Here is a 2,866-nt window from a genome sequence, read left to right on the forward strand (position 1 = left end):
GGGTTCTTTTTTCCTGTTAACTCGTAGGCAGCGACATCATTCTCCTCTTCCTCGTCGTCATCCTGGACTGTGTCTTCAGTGTTATGATGGTAATAAGGGTCATAGGTAGCCGGCTGGCAGCTCAGGGCTGTTACGGTACGATGTTTTCCTGGCACATATGTCCCTTTGGAAGCATTCTTCCTTGCATCCGTTTCTCTAAGGAGATGCTCGAAACTGCCTACTTCCGTGATGAGTTCTCCCATCGACTGAATCATGCTGCCATGCTGCTTCTTTCGTTGACGTGGTTCCAAACCCTTGACCGCCAACTTGACTAACTCTTTTTCGGGCAAGATGACGTTTAGCTTGGCCTTCTGGATTTGAAAGCGCTGAAGGTAGGCAACCGCTAACTCCGTAGGCTGCTGGGCCATTTGGGTGAGAGAGGCCAGGTCCACTTCAGGCTCGATAGTTCCGAAAGTTTCACGGAAGAGCAGTTCCATTGCAGGCCAATCCGCCACTGTTCCTGGTCGAAGCTTGGAAAACCATCTGAAGGCAGCGCCTGATGATGTGCTCAAAAGCAAGCGCATAATTTAACCCTGAAATATCGTTAGTAGTATAAGCAAATAGGGATCGTTCTATCCGGGGATTGAGGGTACACTTGTAATTGTGAAACAAATAAAGAAAAGTATTATTTACAAAAATAAAATAAAGAATATAAATATATACAATTGTATAAACAAATAAAGAATTAAAATAATAAAGTATTATTTACAAAAATAAAATAAAGAATAGAAATATATACAAGTAACAAAATAAAAGGGGGGGGGGGTTTAAGAATTATAGAATTGAAAATTAAGATAAAGAAAATATAACACATGTACAAGAATGAAACATAAGGAACAAAGATCAAAATTAATTCCATGTAATCAAATTCGATTCAAACCCTATAATTGTTCTTCCAAGTCATGAGAGAGGAGTTGATCATGTGAAACATTCGAAAGCAAATGATTTCCCATATTTTACTTTTCAATGCTAATTAACCTAAGCGAAAGCACCTAGATTAATCCTATCAAACATGCAATCAAGCCCTAGAAAGCTAGTCAATCATGACATGTTCAACGCATTAGACATAGAGAAAGGCTATCAACTCAAGTGTACAACTTAGTTATGGAAAAGTCCACCTAAATGCAATCCTCTTCAATTAAATTCGATTCTTGTCCAAAACCTTTACTACTTTTGATTCAAGTTACACAAAACGAAAAGTCGATTTCATGTTCTTAAACCTAGCACCAATTACATGCAAATCCTATAAGTGTCGACCCAAATAAGATAAACATATAAAAGTTTTCTGTAAAGCAAATTTAGTCGAACAAACTCACATAAGCAACTTAGAATCACAATTATAGAATTCGAAAACTTTATTTAAACATAGAAATTGGGCTTAAACTTTGCCCTAAACATTATTGTTAGCTAGAAACAAGTTCCTACGAAATCAAACAAGGAAACCAAAAAGGTTACAAAGAAAAGGAACGAATTACACCGTGAGTGGAGATGGAGATGGAGAGCTAGATGGTTGGATCTTGAATCTTGGAAGCAAGCCTTCAAGGTGGATGATGGAGGATATGATCTTCACGGCTTCTTCTTCTTCTTCCTCTCCTTGCTTGAAAATGCAGAACTTTGCAACTAGAGAATGGAGAAGGAAAATGGAAAGGAAATGGAGAGACAAAGAAGATGAAATGGATGAAGGAATTTGTGGGAAAATGAAAACTAAGGAAAATGGAGAGGAAATGGTGAGACAAGGAGATGAAATGGATGAAGGAATGTCTTTTAGAATGAGAGGAGAAGGTGTTTATATAGGGAAGAAAAAGAAGAGTGAAATGATGAGTGGAAGAAAAATAATGAAAGTGGAGTATGAAAGTGATTTGTAAAATATGGAAAAGAAAGAGAAATGATGAAATGAAAGCAAAGCATGAAGGTGCAGCAACATGGAAGTGATGATGATCTATTAAAGAGATTGTAGAAAAAATATATCCAAGGAAAAAGAGAAAAGCATCTAGCTTTCTTCATGTGGGTGGGAAACATGAATATGTGGTGTTGAGCTGTTTTCAGGTCAGTTTCTTCCCCTTTATTCCTTCAATTATTTCTCCAACAAGACTTCATTATATGCCTTCGACTTCTTCATATGAAATGTTCCACTATGAGTGTAGATCATCCTGACAAATTTTCAGAGCTTCAATCCATGTGGTTGGGCCGGAAATGCTGCTGGACCTCTTACAGGTCCAGTTTTCCAGTTTTGCTTCTGTAGAAAATTGGGCTGATTGTTTGAAGGCCTTCCACTCATATTTTTCTCTGGTACTCTTCATAAGAAATGATCCTTTGGGTGTCTAGAATGGATCTGGAGAGTTTCAGCTCATTTCGAGTTCATTTGGTCAGGTGGCCGCTCCTTCTTCCTTGCTTGGCTCTGATTCTCCTAGCCGGAGTAAGAAAATATTCAAGGTTGACTTTTTAGTGCATTTTCATTATTCTCCATCATTTCTAGGTAATTATGGACGTAACACTCATTTCACCTTCATCTACTCCAATGTACCTAAAAATAGAAATTGAATTAAAAATCGATTCAGTTAAGGAATTAACTAAGCAAAATGTGAGGAATTAACTATTAAAATATCACATAAAAATGCTCCTATCACCTGACAGAGAAGTGCCAAAAATTCTGCATTTGAGGACATCATCGTTCTGGTGTTGGCCGCATTGTACCTTAAACCTGCCCAGATGTGTCGCCGCATCTTCAGTGTCTTCCCCTGAAAAAGTAGAAAATATGATATTCTTATATCCCAGGGGAAAAGGTGCGAGCATGATATGTGGCGGGAAAGGTCCTTCATAGACCCCA

The sequence above is a fragment of the Rosa chinensis genome, chromosome 2 (genome assembly GCF_002994745.2).
Source record: "Rosa chinensis cultivar Old Blush chromosome 2, RchiOBHm-V2, whole genome shotgun sequence".
Lineage (NCBI taxonomy): Eukaryota > Viridiplantae > Streptophyta > Magnoliopsida > Rosales > Rosaceae > Rosa > Rosa chinensis.